Source organism: Peromyscus eremicus, chromosome 19 (genome assembly GCF_949786415.1).
Source record: "Peromyscus eremicus chromosome 19, PerEre_H2_v1, whole genome shotgun sequence".
In the NCBI taxonomy this organism is placed as follows: domain Eukaryota; kingdom Metazoa; phylum Chordata; class Mammalia; order Rodentia; family Cricetidae; genus Peromyscus; species Peromyscus eremicus.
This window is the reverse complement of record NC_081435.1, coordinates 70,802,741-70,822,951: the sequence shown is the minus strand read 5'-3', so window position 1 is coordinate 70,822,951 and position 20,211 is coordinate 70,802,741. Positions and strand designations below refer to the sequence as shown.

The following is a 20,211-nucleotide window of genomic DNA, read 5'->3' as shown; positions in this document are numbered from 1 at the left end:
GGAGTGTAGCGAACGGGGTCAAAGTGCACAAGGGAAGTTGAGACAGGTGGGCAGAGGGGGTCCTGTGGGGTGCCAGGCACCATGGGCAGAAGTTTGAATCTTCGTCTAAGTTTAATAGGAAGCCACAGGAGGGCACCAAGATGACTGGACTTGACCTGAATTTTAACATGGTCATTCCGGCATCTATGCGCATAAAATTATGAAGAGGCCCAAACTAAAAGCAAAGAGATCAGCACTGGAGATGAACTACTGGAATAACCCAGAGGCACACTGGTATGGGGCTGAGTTGGGAGTAACAGATAATGAGAGATGGGCAGGGTCAGGACATGTCTTGGGGTACTGTCAACAAATCCTGTTCAGGAAGTGGATGACACAGTGTGTGTGGGGGGGTGGTCGGGGGCAGAGGAGTCTGTCTTTCAGTTCACACTGGACTGTACAACAACTGGTGAGTCTCTTCCTGATGTCACACCGAAAGACTAACCTGTCTTTTGTGGGGTAAGATGCTCTCATTTGGAGTGTGGCTGGTCACCAAGTAAAGGGGGGCTGGGAGACTATGACGGATCATTCATCTCTACATGCAGCAAAGCCCACTACTCTGCTCACAGCTCACTGCTTAAAACAAGTCACTTGGAGAAACCTAATATCAAGGGATGGATATGTGTTGTTATTTTCTACAAAACGTGGCAGAGGGAAGCTGGGTAGAAGTGAACATGGCGTCTAACAGGTGTGTCCAACCTTTTGACTTTGTGATATGATTCTGTACCTATGAAGTACACACTGCAGAATGCAATTGAGTTAAAAAATAAACACACACACACACACACACACACACACACACACACACACACACACACACACAAACTACATTCATGATTTTTGTACTAGGCCGGATTCTCATGCTTATGCCGCCAGGGGTTACACACACCCAAGGATGTCAAAGGCAGTCCTTGGGTTGGGAAGCTGAACAACAGCGTGGCTAGTGCTGCCACCTGTTGGCTGAGAGGGGAAGCTGAACTCTTGGATTCGTCACTGCGAGGAGCGTAAACCACATTGCTTCCCTAGAGCCTCTGGTCAGGGCCCTCTGACTGATATAGCACACGAGTGAGTTGACTTTAGGTTTGGACTAATGGACTAAAGAGTTAGATGAAGTCATTAGGTCATGAGACTGGCTTTCCAAGGGCGAGAAGAATCACATGCTCTCTCTTCCTCTCTAGCCCATCAAAACGTCACCTTTACCCAGGCCCCAGAAGCCAGGAGCCAGGCTCATGGCTGATTCCCATGGCTCTCTGGCAGCTGTGCTCATCCCTGATCTGCCAGCCAGCTGTCTTCTGTGCTATAATCTATCTCCCGGTACCTGCAGAAGTTTTAGCAATGGAGTCACATATTTCAGGCCATCTCCATCACTTAATCCTCAGGTTCTGCCTCATTGTATACTTACTGCACTAACTGAAGGATAGTGTGGTGAGCTTGGTCTGCAAAGAATCGCCACAGGCCAGACCAGGTTTGGGAGTAACAGAAGTTAAAGAGAGCCACCAAGGTTTGCAAGTTCTGTAACTTGTCAACAGTCCAGTCAAACACAAAAAAAGATGTAGTAAATGTCACATGCTCATCCTAGAGTTTATTTTAAAAAGTGACTGTGCCTCAGGAGAAGGCGCAGTTGGTAAAGTTCCTGTCTTACAACAGGACCCACCATCCATGTAAGACAGCTGGCTAGGGAAGCAGAGACATGAGGATTCCTGGGCATTTCTGGCCAGCCACCCTAGCCTACTTGATGACTTCCAGGCCAGGGAGAGACCTAGTTCCCAAGACAAACATACCAACAAAAACCCAAGGATTATAAATCTGAAGGTTGTTCTTTGGCATCCACATGCAGGGGCGGGCACACAACCACAAGTATACACATGAACATACACACTAACATACACACATTTGTAAAGATAAACAAAATGTTATCTTCAGAATTCCTACTTCTTGGGTCACCTATGTGACGGTAACCTTGAACTAGCAGAAACGTGTCTAGTGGAAACTTTCCCTGGGTGCCACGCTAAATCCCTGAGGCTTGCGTTCAAACTCTTCTTCAGTTTGTGATGCTGAATTAGGTACTTGCTCAAAATACATTTTTAGTCCACAGGAGCACTAAAATCAAACAGGTTTTCTAATGCTGTGATAACATGGAGCTGTTTACCTGTAAGAGCCTAGTTGCAGCTAGCTTAGGGCTGGTGGGGGATCCTAAAAGCAAAGAGGGCCACGGGTAAACAGAGTTGGGGGCAGCTCTATGTGGTTCCTCCCCACCAGTTTCCCAGCTTCTCTCCCACCAAGCCTTCTTTCTGCTATTTCCACTCCTGAGGAGACGAGCTTCCTTCAAACTCCAGCACATACTGCAGTGCGTAGCCCTCGGCTCTGAAGTCTCCATTCCTTCCCTGCTCTCACTGGCTCTCAGAACAGCATACCACCTGCCTATACCTGTCATCCATGGGCTGGAAATGGGAGGACAATGGACAGTATTCATCTAATGCACAGTGACCAGCTGTTGGCTGGACAGAAGCAGTTCTCCAGAAGAACAGTGTGGAGTTTGGACAACTTGAGAGAGTTGGTTCTTTCCTCACACCTGTGGGTCGTGGGAATCAAACTCAGGCACCTTTACTTGCTGAACCAGCTTGCAAGCCCTTTGAGGATCTTTCTTAAAGGAAGTATTTACCCACATGCTCACCCATCAACTATGTGTGAGTATGATCATTGCCACATACAAGCTTGAAACTGAACTGGAAATCACTGCGTTCACACAATGGCTCTCCTTTGAACATGCTGGCTTTTGTGTTCTGTCACAATAGATGGGGAGAAGTCGGGAGATAAAATAAATGACCACCTAGTCATGTTATATAATTTCTGAAGAGCAGGAAGATTAGTTTTCCTTTGAAAAGGTATAACTGGGGATTGAGCCAAAATTGAAATAGTGTCAGTGTTTTCTTTGATCTCAAAGTAGACCTATGCTCCTCAAGTGAGCCACTGGGAAGACTTGAAGCATCCATGAACATGAAGAATTCCTGGAAATCCAGTTCACGTGTTTGGTACTTTCAGAAAATTTCAATATTAATTGGCATTTACTTGGGGAAAAGAGTGTTGGCCTTCAGTGGTATATGCTTCATGTGAGCATGTAAACACTGCTGTGCCTTCTTTACTCCGGGAGTGACAGGGGAAGAGAGTGTGTTGGGGATGTACTGACATCAATATATCGTTACCATGTGAGTAACGAGGCAGTCTGCTGACAGATGGGACTGATGTGTCCGTGAGAGTCATACTTCTTCCACCCTTGGAAGTGTGGGTACACATGGCATGTGTGGAGCAAAGCTGCTGTGAAGAGACAACATGCCATGTACTACAGGTTCCTAAGATGGGGTCTCTGTGTTCCAATCTCATCAGCTCTGACAGTACACTCCATCACCAAAGATACTGGAGTGGGAACATGGTCCCTTGGAGGGAAATCCATCTGTTATGTCATCTTGAAGTCTCGGAAAGTCAAGGTCAAAGATATAAACTCAGGGATGGTTTTCGTTTTGTTTTTTTTTTTAAAGATTTATTTTTATTATTATTTGGGAGGGTGTACATGCAGGTGCCTAGTACTTCCAAAAGAGGTCCCCCTGATCCTTTAGAACTGGATTATAGGATGCTGTGGAACTGATTGGTATGGGTGCTGTGAACTGAACTCTGGTTCTATGTAAGGGCAGCAAAAAAATTCTCATTGTTAACCCCTGTGAGCCCCAGCTTTTACAACTTTATTTTCACTTCCAGCTTTACTGAGTTTTCCATCTGCAACAATTCAGTGTCAAGCCAAACTCACTTATTTCAAACTTTCTGTATTCTTTTGGGTCAGGACCACGGCCATGTTAGAAAAAACACTCTTTTTCTGGATGTTTTTTCTCATCGAGGGTTTCCCCTGAAGGGTAAATCCCCCTGGGTCCACAGAACCCCATATTCTGCTCCACCAGCAGGCTCAGGGGAGAGTGCTTCCCCATTTTCCAAGCAACAATACGTAGATAAAAATGTCAGAGCCTGGCAGCCCGTCTCTAGCATATGTGCTTCTATTTATGAAGACACTTAGTGTGGATTTAGTAAGTTCACCACAAAGCTCCAGGGGCGCCTGTCTCTTTAAATCCATCTCCTCCCAAGTGAAATTTGTGGCCCTGATGAATGGCAGAGCAGAGTCATCCATAAAAGGGCAGAGGAGAATCACACTCATTTGCATACAGTAATTATTCTGTGAATCAGGCCACCTTTATTGCTGGCAGAAAATCTACTGTCAGCACTGCTCTGTAGATCAATTTTGAAAACCCAACATCAGAGAGGAACTATTTGGAATCCCGTGGTCCAGCATTCCTGCCACCTGCCTTCTGGTGACCGTGTTTCTGGGTCTAGTCCACCAGTCTGTTTCTCTGTCTGCCCTGTCTGTGATGCTATGTGCTATTTCTAGAGAGTTCTCTTGGAGGCAGGCTGGCTGTGGTTCATTTTCTAAAATGGCTGAACTTGGGAAAGCATGGGAACCCAAGGGCTTGGTAGACTCCCTTTCTTTGGAGTCTACCACTCCACCCTGCCAGATCCCAACATATACCTGGTAACTCTAGGTAGCCCTACCAGGAACCAGAGATGGAAGAGAGTCTGGAGATGGCTTTTGTCCCTTGCTTTACAGAAAGGAAGAAGGAACCTTGCAGTGATTTGATAAGAAATATTCCCTCTCATCTTGGGCACTTGAACACTCCGTCCTCAGTTGTTTGGGGGAGGTTTAGAAAGTGTGGACTTGTTGGAGGAGACATGTCCCTGGAGGCAGCATTGGGAGTTAAAGATTTGTGCTGTTTCCAGTTCTCTTTTCATTTCCTGCTTGTGATTTAAGATAATGAGCTCTCAGCTTTCTGCCCCAGCCGCCATGCATGCTGCCTGCCACCATGCCTCTCCTCCACAACAGTAAGCCATGTGAACCCTTCCTTTTGTTCATTGTCTTGACCATGATGCTTTATCACAGTAACAGAAAAGTAACTAATACAAACTCTTGGGTCTCCGGTTTGGGGGATGCAGGGAGTTGAGGAAGAAAGGAAGGGAATTTGAGCCGGCAGACTGAAAGAAAGGGACTCATTCTTTAAAGGATGTAGAAACCCAGAGTCCCATGTGTGCATCTCCAGAAGAGGGATGGGAGAGATGCTTCACCTGGAGAGCTGGTATCAGCAAAGCCAAAAGAGCAAAATGGCACTGCCGGCTGGCTCAGTATAGTCATGGTGACTGCGCTGAGGCAGGGGCAAGAAGCTCGGTCATGTCCATTACAACCTGTGTGTCCAGTCTCCAGCTAAAGGTACAGAGTTCCACAACACACCTGTGTGACTAGTGTAGAGACCAGAAGGCCTGAAGGGTGTGTGCATTAGGATCTCCCTGGCTACCTCACATTCCCAGCAAACCCTCAAAGAGGACAAAAGATGTAGCCAAGCCCGGGAACACACAGCTGAAGGGCTGTGTGAAGCCATTTGACAGCTGCAGGGGGTTCTGGGAAAGTTAGGAGGAGCAGGGGCTTCTGCTGTTGTCCTGGTGTCTCACATGAAGACGGGCTGTGAAGAGGCGTTCACAGACCCCAGAGGCCTTAAGTCCTCTGCCATTCTTTGTTCTGTATTCCTCTCCTTTCACTCCTACTCTTCTTAACGTAGCAACAAAAATAAACACTTCCCCAAAGCAGACCACGCTGGTGAGAGAAAGCAGACACTGAGAGGTACTGTGCAGACACTGAGAGGTACTATAAGAAGGCACTGTAAGAGTCCATCACCATGAGGCCCCCAGAACATTCAGATCCACTGGACAGAGGGAAGAAGGGTGGGTGCCAAGGACAACGAGTGGTGGTGGTGAATGAATAGTCTCTGTTTGGGAGGAGAAAGGCTCTGGACTTGGATGACAGTGGTAGGTATACAACCTAGTACATGGTTGTAAAAATGGCCACTGAGTTTACACTTGAAAGCAATTAAAATAACATTGTTTTACATGCATATGTATGTATGTATATAAAAACAAAAATAGAATATCTCCCTTAAAGGGCTTCTATTTGGAGCTGGAGAGCTGGCTCAGGAGTTAAGAACACTTGCTGCTCTTGCAGAGGACCTTAGTTCTGTCCCAGACACACAAGTAAGGTAGCTCAGAGCTACCACAACTCGAGCTCCAACACCTTCTTCTTGCCACCATGAGCACCTGAACCTGTGGCAAATACTTCCACAAATGCACACACATACACAAAATAGAAATCTTTTAAAAAAAAAAAAGGTTTTACTTTTTTGGTAAATAGGGAAACACAAAGGTAGGGGGCTGTTATTAAAGTTAGAAAAACAAAAATGACAAACTACCGAGAGTTTGAATGAATGATTAGGTGAGCTGGCTTCCTCCCCTTTTCTCAGAGGTGGCTTTGGGGTGTTGGGGCACATGAGTCACAACACATGTAAGTTTGTACCAGGTGAGGTTTCTCAATGCATTATATATTGAAACCAAGCCAGGTTTTAGAAAACTCGGTAGCTCTTCATATCTATCTAAATTTATAATATCTTTTAAAAAACATGAATAAGGAACATGTTACTCATTCAGCAGTAAGCCCTGTAAAGACACAGGATTCAATGAGAATGACAGTAGTTTCCAAGTGTATACGGTGGTATCACCGGCTTATAAAGCAACTACATTATTGCTCTCTCTGGAACAAAAATATTTATTTCTATATACTTTTCCAGTTTGTAGGTAGCTTCTCTGATACAGGATAACTTGGAAATTTACCAGATGTCACAGAATTAGCTAAAATTGGAAGGGCACGTTGTACCACACAATGCCATGCCTAACTCAGTGCCTTTAGTTTGTGACATTCTGCTGAATTTGTTGTTCAATTTTAGAGCCCCTTTTACAGTGTCAAACTGACAGCAGAGTGTTGCAAGGTGCTTTTATAAGTAAATAATGCCACTACTGATAGGACAAGGCAGTCTGGGGAAGATTGACAAGACATGATATCGTTCAGCTTCCAAAAATAAGAAAATAAGACCTGGAGTCAAAACCAACTTCAAAACATCAAGTGACTTCTAAGAGGCATCTGTCCCAAGGATCTATGTTACTTTTAATCAAAATTATAGTGGTGCTATCAAAATTTAAAATTTAAACATTCCCAGCACAAATAGGAGGAATTGAACACTCTCTCCAAATTAAAGTTTGTTTGGAATTTGTAACTGTTGTTTCTGTTGTTGTTTGAAGATGGTGTTTCTACTGATCTCAGAATAATGTTCATGTTTAGTGATTTAGCAAAGTTCTCAGCTCCATTAATACCCCATACCTTCTAGGGTTATTACAAATCTTCAAACCCAATGTCCTCATCATGAAGGAGAGATAGTTCATGGGTTAATGTGCATTTTTGTGTCCCTAAACAATGCCAAGTCCTATATCAAACTTTAAGGATGCAATGTGCAGATGAGCAAAATAACAAAGACCTGCCCCTCATGGGGTTACATTTCAGTGAAAGGAGTGATTAATGAAGACCCAATCAAGTGACATTTCCAGAAAGCAGTTAAGGGGACACAGAATAGAGTGAAAGGGTAAGAGACGATGGGTAATTCAAGCTAGCCATTCCATGTACCATCTGTAGAAGGAAGACTTGGAGTTAGGGTCTTCTCAGGGGAAGGAAAATGAGCCCACAGGTCATAGCTGGCAGAGGAGCCATTTGGAATAGTGGAGGAAAACACCAGAGGCTATGTGTCTACAGATTAGTGAACACTACAGTTCGGGTGATTCATCAAGGATAGGTGAAGCCCTACATTTGTTCCCATCATTTAGGAAGCCACTTGAAGGTGTAGGAGACAGTTACTGTATGACTGATCCCTTTGACTGCTGATGACAAAAAGGATGCTGAAGACTCAGGAACTGAATGGCTGGAGACTGAGCATGAGTGGAGTGAGGGCTTAGAAGACAAGGACCACAGAGGCTCTGATGAAGGTACAGAGGCCCTCCACTGTAGGGAGTCTGGTGATATTTTATTTGTGCACCCCGATAAAGCTTATCTGGGAATCAGAATAAAAAACTAGCCACTATATTAAACATAGAAGTCAGGCAATGATAGCACACACCTTTAATCCCAGCATTCAGGTGGCAGAGATTCATCTGGATCTCTGTGAGTTCAAGGCCACACTGGGAACAGAGCCAGGCATGGTGGCACATGCCTTTAATCCCAGCACTAGTTAACCATAGAAGTCTGGAAGTCTGTACAGACAGACAGGAAGTGATAGAGCTTGGCAGAAAGAGGAAGTGATGTAGCTGGGTGGTGAGAGAAAGTAAGATGGCAGGGTACAGAAAGGTATATAGGCGTGAGTATACAGGCATGATTATACAGGAAGTATCTCTACTCTTGGGCTGAGGCTTTCCTAGAGGTAAGAACTTGTGGCTGGCTTGTTCTATCCCTCTGATCTTTCAGCTTTCACCCCAATATCTGGCTCTGAGGTTTTTTTTAATTAATAATACTGTTTAGCAATTCATGTTACAAGGGAGAACAGATCAATCATCATGGCTTGAGATATAACTTCAGGAGTCATACGTTGAAGATGACATAGGACACCATCCTACAAATACAGATGAAAAAGCGAAGGTGATCCCCAGAAGCCCAGGAGTCTCTGGTATGAGAGTCTACAAGAGAGTGAAGACTGAGCACAGTGACCAAAGGGACTGAGTCACTGATAGAGGGGCGATCCAAAGAATAGGACATCTCAAAGCTTGAGGGAAGAGAGAGCATCCCAGGAGGGTCAGCCCCACTAAGTACTGAGGAGAGACCATGTGTTATGAAGCCTGAGGAGGAGCCAGAGCTTTCAATAAGATGGTGAGCTCGAAAAAGCCATTGGATAAGATGCAAGGATAAAATCTTCATGGTGTAGGCTGAAGGGAAAGTGGAGTCTAGAACCGGACATGGTGAAACTGCAACATGAAGGTGCAGTGTGAGACATTGGAGTGGTGGCATGATGAAGGAGACAGAGTCAAGACAAAGGCTCTACTTTTGGAAGAAGTCTTGTCTATAAAGAAGGAGAAAGCAGTGAGGAAGAAAAGGGGGGCATGTAGAGGAGAGGAGGTCTTGGAAGAGCAGAAGAAGATCTGGTGCAGATGGATTCAGTTCAGTCCTTCTTCCCTGAAACAAGTCACCCCAGCAGTGGGTAAGTGTTTGTTAGAGGGGGAAACAAAGTCACTTACAATGAAAAGCCACTTTTCTCTCTGATCTGTGAGACGGGGCCATGATCTGGGGGTGCAAGGAGGATACAGGAAGGTATAAAATTTGAAAGTGTCATTGGAGAACAGGAGTGACTTGGATCATATGGAGGTTCTGAGCCCTCCCTTTAGGTTTGTTGTGGCTTTAACAAGAGTTCAGTTTACATGGCCAGATGACTTATCCCCAGGGATGTATGTGACAGAGGATTGGGCTAATCAGGTTTCAGAAAGAAAAGGAGGTGAGGGAGTTGAGGATTATTCCAAAGTCTAAGGCTGGGGTGGCAGAACTGTGTCAGGGGAGGGGGGGACACTGGTACAGCGATGGTGGGGGACTCTGTGAGGTGAAGGCAGTGCTGGAGAACGTCAGGAGTGGGCACCACAGTCTAGGATCCTGCAACACCAAGGCAAGGAAGCCATCAGAATACTGATAGTTTAGCAAAGAGTCAAAATATAAAAGGGATGGTGGTGGTGATTTATTTCTGTGATGATGCCAAGCCTGGGGACCTGGGATCCATCCCAGGACCCACATAGCAGAAGGAGAGAACTAACTTCAGCAAGTTGTCCTCTTGGCACTATGGCACAGGAGTATACACACACACACACACACACACACACACACACACACACACACACAAACACACATGCATGCATGTGAATAAATAAACATTAAAAATTTTAAAAGACATAGAAAATTGTACCTTTGACTTGAGAGCCTCGTTCAAGGTCACAGAGTAGGAAGCAGATCACTATGTTGAGAGAAGTAGATTATGAATGTGCCTAGATATACACCCCTGGAAACAGTGGGGACACAGAGAACCTCTGGTCCAGGAGGCCAGAGGAGCACCAGATCTTGGAGTTTTGGTGAGGCTACACCAGGAAACACCATAGAAAGTCCTCAGTAGATGGACAGTCCTTCTCCTGCTCTACCAATGGCAGAAAGCATTTAATCAAAAGAAATGCTGGTAAGGCTGTGGGAAAGGGAAGAATTTTACATTGTTGATGGGAACATAAACTGGTAAAGCCGATATGCAAGTCAGAATGGAGTCCCTTCAGAAAACTAAAAATAGACCCACTGTATGATCTGGCTATTCCATTTCTGGGAAAATACCCAGAGGAATCCGAGACATGGGGATAACTATTCACCTTATTTATTAAGCAGTGGTCACAATCACCAAGTTGTGGAATCAGCCAAAGTGTCTATCAACAATGAATGGAGAAGATATTGTTTGTATATACTCAGTGGAGTTTTATTCAGCAATAAAGAGTAAAACTAAGTTGGAAATGTAAGCAACCAGAGAACATCACGCTAAGTGACATAAGCCATACTCAGGAAGGCAAGCACTTTTTTTTGCATTCGTGAAATCTGGGTTACACATACCTGTGTGCGCACACATATATGAGCATGATATGAAAATAAAAGTGGGACAATTTAGGAGAAAGAGGGGGATGTGCAGGAGAGGGGATGGGACAGGATGGGAGATGTAAAGGAGAGTTAAGAACATGCTGTACTTGAAAATCTCATTATGAAGCCACCACTTTGTACAAAACAAACAAACAACAAAACCACTATTCAAAGATTAAAAAAAAAAAAACAAGGAAACAAAAATAAAGGGATCCTCTTGGCCTCTGGAAAACTCCCAACTATTAGGTAGCTGAATGGATTTTTACTAGTCACCAAGGGTCATCCAAGAGTCTTGTGCTTGTCAGACAAGACCAACAGATTCTGAACTGGCTGCAGAAAGGAGCCAGGGGGAGCCTTGAGGCAGGCCTGGCCTCCAAAGAGATGGAGGAAGCAGAGCTCGAGGTGGCGGGTTCCAAGTGATGGAGGAAGTGAGGGCCCGAGTGGGAGGTGGAGAGAGCAGAGCACACTGCCGCAGCCCGAATCTGGTGGCCTGTAATGATGACAAGCAGGAGAGGACTAGTTCCCAATTAGTGTGACATGGGATAGGATTCAATTAGAGGAAGAGTCATTTTGCAGCCATTAAAAAATAATCAAGGACTTCAAGATTTACTCATTACTTAAGTCTAACCAAGAGCCCCAAGAAGGGACAATCTGCCAAAGTCACTGGCACAAAGGGAAGAAAAAAGTCATCAGTTGCAAATAAAATCTCATGACTTTCAGGTCAGAGGGTCTACCAGATATTCCTGACAAGAATGGGAAGATCAGTTAGAGATGGGTCCACAGAAAGACCATCTTTCCACCCATCCCACCATCGTATCTCCTTTCCCACAAAGCCCAGCAGTTGGCTTTGCATGTATTGAGCTGATAACCCATATTTAGCCACGCACTATGAGTAAGAGGCAAATGATTAAGGGAGGGGAACTAGATAAACAAGGCTACTGAGAAAATAAACACCAGAGGCAATATTTCAGCCTACAGACAACTTTGTTTGCAAATTGTCATTTAAATATTACAGTATGCTAAAGATTATGCTAGATCAGAAAGTACCAGAGTACCAGATGACAGTTTCCTGATGATAAGCCACATTCAGAAGTTTCTACCATGTCTCATTTCTTCTACTTTTCTCTATACATGAATTTTTAACTCAATCAAAAGAGAATCAATCAGCTTAGGAATTGGAGAAATGACTCAGGGATTAAGAGCACCGGCTGTTTTTCAAAGGACCCAAGTTCAGATTTCAGCATCCACATGGTAGCTCACAACTGTAACTCCAGTTCCAGTAGATCTGACACCCTCTTTTGGCCTCCATGGGCACCACAGCACACAGATATACAAGTGGGCAAGACATTCATACATATAAAATAGAATAATAACAACTTTTTAAAAAGAATCAGCTTAAAATATATTCCACTATACTGTGATACAATATAATCCCATAATGTATATGCCACAAACATCTCATCTTGGTATAGGTGGCTCCTTCTAATTCTGCAGTGATTTACCCCCTACCTTTCCTTAGAGCATTCCCATGTGGACAGGCAGTTTAAGCTGCTCAGGGAAAAGTTTCTCAAGTCAAAACTCATTTCTTCATAAGGCCTATAGACAACTGGTGGGCAGCCTAGTTTTCAGAGTACTGCGTTTCCAGAGAGGAAGACAGAATCCGCATTTTCAAGTACCCATACCAATCTACAATCCAGGTAACTCTAGTTAAGTTCCAGGGACTCCTTCAATCCGGGTCTCCCCACCTTCTTCCTCTGTCATGTATGCCCTTGATGCCCAAGTCAATGTTGACACCTCTAGACTGAAGCTGTGCCATGCCTCTCCTGGCACAGCTAAGGAAGTGCTGGAAAAGTCTATAGAGTTTTGTTTATTCTGGTTCTTTTTTCCTTCCCTCCTAGCAAGTGGCTCCATCAGAGCTCTGCTGTTCATTAAAGATCAAGCTGCCAATATGAGTGTGCTCAGATTAGCCCTTGTTGTAACGGCCCCAATGCCAGTGTTTGCATTCCTCCCAACTGAAAATTTGTCAGAGAAGAAAGGCATTAAACCTGTCACTGCAGATAAAGATCAGACATCTGATTTCAAACAGAAGAGACAAGCACCTTACCTCGGGCTCTCCTAACTCTGGAGTATACTGTTCGAAGTCAAGAGGAGAACTAGACCAGATTGGGACGGGGAAATAAATCCAAGTCTCACCGCCACTTCTGTCGGTACAGAGGATATTGGACTTTGAACAGAAATCCAGAGCAGAGGAGAACGAACAGCCAGCCCTTCCCATCTTCCTCTGAACACGGGTTCACAGAATGAAAGCCTCTAGACAAGTCACAACCATTTTCAGAAAAGTAAAAGCTTGGGAAGATACATTGAGAAAACATTTGGACATTTAAAAACTTACAGTATCTCCCAATGCCTACATATAATCTTTGGAAGTTGGCACCATGCTGTGCCTGGGGAGAAGGCTCGGCTTTAAGGTGCTTGCCTTGCAGGCATGAGGACCTGAGGTCAGCATCCACGCTAAAAAAATAAAAATAAAAACAGGCACGGTGGCACGCTTGTAATCACACCACTGGGGAAGAGGGCCGGCGAGGACAGGAGGGTCTCTGTAACTCAGGAGCCTGGCAGCCTGGCTGATTTTAAAGTTCCAGGTCAGTGAGAGACCCTGTCAGAAAAAAAAGAAAGATTGGTGGTGCCTAAGCAACGACATTTGAAGTTGTCCTCTGACATCCACGTTCATGCACAGATACAAGCACACACACAGAGATACGTGTACTTACACCCACACTCATGCACAGATACAAGCGTACACACAGAGATACATGTACTTACACCCACATTCATGCACAGATACAAGCATACACACAGAGATACATGTACTTACACATAAAAGGAACTAGCTCTACACTGATAAATAAAATGGAGACTGTCAAAAACCTTCCTCCTGCTGTCAGAGCCCTCTCCCATGATACGAGGCCAGTGTGTTTCCCTAATCATTGAATAATATACAAGTAGTTGATCTTGACCTGAACCTTGAATTTATGTGGCAGTTTTTTCCAAGGGGTTTGATCACTGAGAAGATTAATATTCATAATATTTCAATGACATGTTAGATGGCAGATACTATTATCCCCATTTTATGGATTCAGACACTGGGGCAGAAAGAGGTTAAGCAGCATGCTGGATATCACAGAGATTTAATTTTAAGCTCTCGAATTTAGCACACTTTTTATGATGTTATTTCTGAAGGGAAGTGTGAGGTGGTAGAGCAGAAGTCAGGAATCAGGGCTGCAGCCTCGGCTCCCAGACTGACTCATCATACAGCCTTCGGCAAGTCATTTAACCTCTCACGGCTGTGCCTCCACATTAGGTAAAATTGACAATTCTTGCCCACCATCCACACCCTGCTGTGAGGATTAATGAAATGAGACCTGGGCTGTAAGCCTGTTGGTAGAAAGGCTCTCTATAAATACGAAATATGCTAAGTGCCTTCTCAGAGGTTCTGCAGGATTGCACAGCCCTCAGGAGACATAGGAGCAATGTTGTGCATTTGAATAGGCTTGTCCCTAAGTGTCCCCAAGGAGTGTCCCTAGGGCCAGAGAGGCAGAGCATGATCATAGCTTGTGCTCCACCCTTAACCAGAAGAAGTCCAGGTTGCAAAAAGACCTATGGCTGTGGGAATACTGTGGTCACTTTGTAGACCGGAAAGGGCACATCCGTGGGACCCACCCAGCAACAGTGCTGCATTCCGAGGCCAGCCTGGAGGGTGGCTTTTGGAAATCCCACTGAAATTTGTGGGTCTAGAAGACCCAGTTGGTATTCTAAAGATGGATTTGGAACTGCTTTTGCACATAGAGGAATGCTTGGAGGATTCTTGTCACTGGACAGCATCCTAGAGTCCATCAGAGTGGCCCAAAGTCTCAGAGCCCATAGGAGCAGGAGGGGCTGGTGGACAGAATCTTCACATTTGAGGTAGAAAAAGGGACTGGAACATAATAAGCAACACCACAGGCCTTTTAACCTTGGATTTGAAAACATGATGGAGCTAACATCTCTTTTCCGTCCCTGCCATTCCACGGCATTCTTTGCAGACAGTGTATGATAACTCAAGTCCACACCTTTGTCCCAAAACCTCTCTCTTAGACTCCAAGCTCATGTATGCAACTCTTAGTCAGCACCTCCTCTGGGTGTTGAATAGATGTCTCTGATGCAGCTAGTCCAGCACTTCTGACCCAACTGTAGAACCTTCCCTGTGGAACCTGCTCCCCACAGCCTTTTATGTCTCCATGTAGCACCTCCATCTTTCTAGTGATTCATATTTGGAGCGTTGGACTTTTTCCTCTCTTGGGCCCCATGTAACCTAAGAAACACTCCAGGCCATATGTGCACAGCTTGTCAAGACCTTCTTCCACCATGTCCACAGCTATTGCCTTCGCCTGACCCACCCAACTTTCCCATAGCCTTTGACTACTAACTGATCTCTCTCTCTCTTAAACATCAGGTCTGTGTGTGTCCTGGTCCTAGAGATTCATTCTGCTATTGAAGAGTGGGTGTTATGAGCCTGCGTGTGAGAATGTTCTGGGATGGCCCACCCAGATTCTAGGGGGCACTGGTTTTCCTTGGCATTCTGATTTGCAGATAGCATTGTTTCCGTGTCTTTACTTGGCTTTCAGTCTATGAACCTGCATCCAAACCTGCCTTGTCTTTAAGCATCATGGCACATTACTAACACCATGGCCTTCAGTAATGATCTCATTTTAACTTTTCAACTGTGAAGACCTCATCTCCATCAAGGAGGCATCAGAGATTAGGAAATCATCATAACCTTTTTGAGGGGACACAGTTCGATGACAGCATCCATTTCGTTCTCACCCAATGTTGTTATTTCATTCTCTATTGTCCACAGGTATGAGGAAGTAGGCCATGCTGTGCGCATGCGCTTCATGTTGCTGCTGAGTCCACCGCTCGGCTGGTGCAAGGCAAACATTTGGAATAGAGGCCAGACCATGATGGGAGCTGGCTGACGTCTTTCAACTGAAGGAAGGAGTGACTTTCACCGTGATGTGTGGACAAGCCCTGTGCCTTGCCCCAGGCCTGAGATCACAGATTGTAGGCCCCAGCTCCACCCATCAGATCAGGAGAAGTTCTCCTACCAAAAAGTGCTAATGAGACATGATGAGATTATTTTCAGACGGAATCTAGCAATTTAAGGCAAGCGTTTTTTCTGGGCTGTAGCCTGAGGCAGGGCCCTGAGCTCTAGGCAGTAGGAGCTCATCCCTCCTGAACCTCTGCACTATCTCACTGTATAACTGTTGCCTGGATACCCCTCAAGCTCATCAGCCGAGGTGGCCTGGTACCAATATTCAGAGAATCAAATTTGGCCCCTGAGGACTGTAACTGTGGAGTGCGGTAATTTAGGAATATTTGGAAGGGCCTAGAAGGCTGCGTGTGCAGTGCAGCCAGACCGCCCTCAGCAGAATGGCGGAAGGCCTGCGTGTGAGGGCGAACACCAGGCACTGCACTTGGCCTTCTTATCAGCCTCAAAGCCAGAGACTTTTTGTTTGTTTACTAGCTCAGATAAACTCCCCAGACCCTTGGGAATGGAATGCTCCAACAAATCTGCATTCCTACATCCTTTATTCTTGTTTACAGAATGCAGTCAGAACACTTGATAGCTTGTTATAGATAGGAAAACAGCACTCAGCCCTTCCCATCCCTTGCCCCAAAATGTTTCTCCAGAATTCCTACACAACAACCCCAAGTTTCAGCCAAAGTGAGAAGCCTTATTGGGACTCCCTCTCATGAATCTGAACATTCTCACCTAACTCAGTATAGCCATGGAGCCAGGCCCTTTTAATCTTAAATTATATCAGATTATTTAACAAACGTCAGAATGGGCCGGATGGCCCATAATATATCACTTGAAAGCTGGGGATTATGTTTATTTTTCATTGTTACACAAGTAATCCAGTAGAAAATTCTGGTGTTTTTGCTTTCATGGAAGCAAATTTCATTGATGTGCTTTTCCCAGGCACAATTAGCTTTGTGGCAAACCCGGTTCCCGTATGGGCTTTTTTACGGTTCCCAGGCCATGGTGTGTAATTCCAACAGCCTTTCCCTTATGATCTATGGAATGGATTCTTCTGCCTCATAGCTCCATGGCACCAGATGGCATTAGCATCTTACGCTGGCCTTGTCTGGCTAATACAGCACCATACAGACACACTAAAGGTCAGGAGGACACCAGATGGTCTGAGTCATCTTATCCTTTGACCCTCCAAGAAAGGCCAGCATGTCCTATTCACATTTCCATTTCCCTGATCATGGCCAATGGCTGCATTCATTTGATTCTGCTTTGGCTCCATTATTCCATTTTTACGGAATTAACATAACCAGTAACCCCTTCAACTTTTATTATCTGATCATTCTTTGTGTATTCTAAATGCCTTGCTTGGTAGATAGGCTATGTAATGAAATAATGTTTACCTGGTTTTCTTTTTTAAAACAATTACCCTAGGTATTTATTTTTTCTAGTGATTTAAGAGAGTTCTGTAAATCTATAGACCTATTGGTTCATAACTATTCTTTGGAGTCTATGTGTTGTCAGCCAAGGCTGTCTGCATCTGTGCCTGGCCAGGCGAGGCTTTCACCCCTAGTGAGGGTCTTTGTTATTGCTGGAGAGTCTCCCATCACGTCTCCCATTCATACTCGGAGCCTCACGTTTCTGACCGACAACCGTTCTGATACATTGAAGACCATGGGACAGTGGAGGTTTGGGAAAAGCTTATGAAGGAGGATCACCCCAGCTTGGGCCTGACGGAATTGTCACAGGGTGTTCACACACATTTTGCAGCCATGCATTCATCGGATCTGTGGCTTCCCATGCGTCTGTGAAGACCCACCCATATTCGTTGATGATTCTGTAAACAGCTTAATGTGTAACCCTCTGTGTTATTCTCCTCTCCCCGTCTCTCTCCTCACTTCCTCTTCCCCTCCCCCGTCTGAGGCTGTGTGTGTCCCTGTCCCAATATCTATAACAATATTTGCATAGATAGAGGCTTATGTAGATACAAATATTCATGTTTATGCTTTTTCTCAGAAAACGTAGATAACAGACTCAATAGTTCTTTATAAATTCTCTCTCTTTAGCTAAAATTCCCTGTTTGGCTCCCTGTAGTGACAGGCCGACTTCATAGGCCTTTCCCATTGCTTGTTTATAGGAAATGTCTCAGAGTCATCAAAAGTGCTGGCTAGCTTGAGACAAATTGCTTTTTCCCTCCCTTTTCACCTTCACCTTAAAATTCAGATCATTATTGATTTTTCATAGCATATATAATTAATCAGTAATTATTCTAAAGAAATAAAGACAGTATTATTAACCTCAATTTTTAACAGCTTTCAATATACTTCTTCCTCTTGAGGAGCTTATCAATCCTGTGTATGATAACAGTCATTTTCCTTTTATTCTTGAAATCAGGTGTAGGGGCTGGAGAGATGGCTCAGAGGTTAAGAACACAGGCTGTTCTTCCAGAGGTCCTGAGTTCAATTCCCAGCACCCATATGGTGGCTCACAGCCATCTGTAATGAGATCTGGCTCCCTCTTCTGGCCTGCAGGGATACATGCAAACAGAACACTGTATACATAGTAAGTAAATAAATCTTTAAAAAAAAAAAAGAAAGAAAAGAAAAGAAATCAGGTGCTGGTCTGAATTTTCCTCCTTCAGAACTATCCTGACTCTCTCACTGATATTTCACAGGCTTCCAGGCTCACAGAGTACGTTGTATGCCAAAACCTAAACCATTAAAAGCCAGATTCTTCTCTGAAACATTATGTGGCCACCTATATTATTAGTCAGGGTTCATTAGAGGATCAGAACTGATAGAATGAATCTATATATGTTTATTGGACTTATTAAAGTGTCTTACAGACCGTTGTCTAGCTAGTCCCACAATGGCCGTCTCCTGACAGACAGGTCAAAGAATCCAACAGTTGCTCACTCCGTGAGGCTGGATGTCTCTGCTGGTTTTCGGTGTAAGTTGTAATGACAAAGAAGTGGGTTCCAGCACCAGTGAAGGAATGCCTCAGTGGCAGGGGAGATGAACCTGTTGGTTAGAGTGAAGGCAAGATTGCAAAAAGCAAAGCTTCCTTCCTCCATGACCTTTTGTGTGGGCTGCTACCAGGGGTGACACAGATTCAGGGTAGGTCCTCCAACCTTAAATGAGCCACTCAAGAATAGCTACAGGTGTAGCAGGAATCTTAAAAGTTCTTATTAATAAAAACAAACCTGGAGCCAGGTATTGGGGTGAACACTGGAAGATCAGAGAAGCAGAACAAGCCACAGCTATCTCACCTCGCCAATTCCTCAGCTGATTCTGTTTCCTCAGACTGCAAGCCTCTCAGTCTTCATCCAGAATGGCTCTCAGCTGAACTGTTGCTCAAAAGCCTAAAAGCTTAACCAGCCAAATGCTTCTAGTTTCTGGTCTTCACGCCTTATATAACTTTCCGTTTTCTGCAATCACTCCCTGGGATTAAAGGCTCACTTTTGTTTTTGTTTGTTTATACCATTTCAGACAGATTTTATTTTTTTTAAATTTTTTTATTTTATAATTTAATTTAATTTTACATATCAGCCATGGATTCTCCTGTCCTCCTCCCTCCTGCACCCCCCCCACCGCCTTCCTCCCAGCCCACCCCCATTCCCATCTCCTCCAGGGCAAAGACTCCCCAGGGGATTCAGCTCAACCTGGTAGATTCAGTCCAGGCAGGTCCAGTCCCCTCCTCCCAAGCTGAGTGAAGTGTCCCTGCATAAGCCCCAGTTTCCAAACAGCCAGCTCATGCACTAAGGACAGGACCCGGTCCCATTGCCTGGATGCCTCCTAAACAGATCAAGCCAATCAATTGTCTCACTTATCCAGAGGGCCTGATCCAGTTGGGGGCTCCTCAGCTATTTGCTCATAGTTCATGTGTTTCCATTAGTTTGGCTATTTGTCCCTGTGCTTTTTCCAATCTTGGTCTCAACAATTCTCGCTCATACAATCCCTCCTCTTTCTCGCCAATTGGACTCCTGGAGCTCCACCTGGGGCCTGGCCATGGATCTCTGCATCAGGTTCCCTCAGTCACTGAATGAGGTTTCTAGGACGACAGTTAGGGTGTTTGGCCATCCTATCACCAGCTCACTTTTTGGGATTAAAGGCGTGTGTCGCCATGCCTTGCTGTTTCCAATGTGGCCTTGAACTCACAGAGATCCAGAGGGATTTCTGCCTCTGGAATGCTAGGATTAAAGGCGTGAGTGCCACCATTTTCTAGCCTCTGTATCTAGTGGCTGTTTCATTCTGTGAACTCAGATAAGTTTATTAGGGTGCACAATATTTTGGGAACACAATACCACCACACACAGGTGTGTTCAGTTGCTTAGATTTAGCTGATTCCAGATGTGGTCAAGTTGACAACTAAGATTAGCCATCACACCATCTATACCTTATAACTGGGGTTGTCACTACTTAGCCAAACACTTAAAGACGTTTTTCGTTTGCGAGATGCTACAATGAGAATCGGAGGCTACAGGAATGATTAGAAG

The 20,211-nt window shown here is 44.7% G+C and overlaps 1 long non-coding RNA gene across 1 annotated transcript in view; it reads left to right on the top strand.

The window, feature by feature from the left end:
* The window catches only part of LOC131895545 (uncharacterized), a 32,044-nt gene extending 18,444 nt beyond the window's left edge, over positions 1–13,600 (top strand). The window contains exon 3 of the long non-coding RNA XR_009375211.1: positions 12,541–13,600. This is a non-coding gene — a long non-coding RNA (uncharacterized LOC131895545). The remainder of the gene's footprint in view (positions 1–12,540) is intronic.
* Positions 13,601–20,211: the final 6,611 nt, after the last annotated feature.